The 286-nt window shown below is 58.0% G+C and overlaps 1 protein-coding gene across 1 annotated transcript in view; it reads left to right on the forward strand.

The window, feature by feature from the left end:
• Window positions 1–286, forward strand: part of TCF25 (transcription factor 25 (basic helix-loop-helix)) — a gene marked incomplete at its 5' end in the record, with an annotated part of 16,053 nt that overhangs the window by 11,841 nt on the left and 3,926 nt on the right. The gene's annotated exons all lie outside the window — the stretch shown is intronic.

Below are 286 nucleotides of genomic sequence, written 5' to 3' on the forward strand. Positions count from 1 at the left end.
GGGCTGGAGGGGAGCTGCTGGGCCAGGGAACGTGTGGTTTTCCTCACCCATTTGGCCCTTTGAGGGCTGTCTGGTGGCCAGGCTGGCATCGCAAAACCATCAGAACGCCCCATAAAGGCTGGGCTGTTCTTCTAATCCCGGTCCCCTGCAAACAATTGTTCAAACTCAGAATCGCTGACTCAGTGGTGGGGGGCACCACGCCAGCAGCCGGAACAGAACTTAATCCAGCAAAGAAGAAACCCTGCCCCGCCTGCAGCCCGGCCACATTGAGATCATTCTGCACAGC

This window comes from Pterocles gutturalis, unplaced genomic scaffold (genome assembly GCF_000699245.1).
Source record: "Pterocles gutturalis isolate BGI_N339 unplaced genomic scaffold, ASM69924v1 scaffold4045, whole genome shotgun sequence".
Classification (NCBI taxonomy): domain Eukaryota; kingdom Metazoa; phylum Chordata; class Aves; order Pterocliformes; family Pteroclidae; genus Pterocles; species Pterocles gutturalis.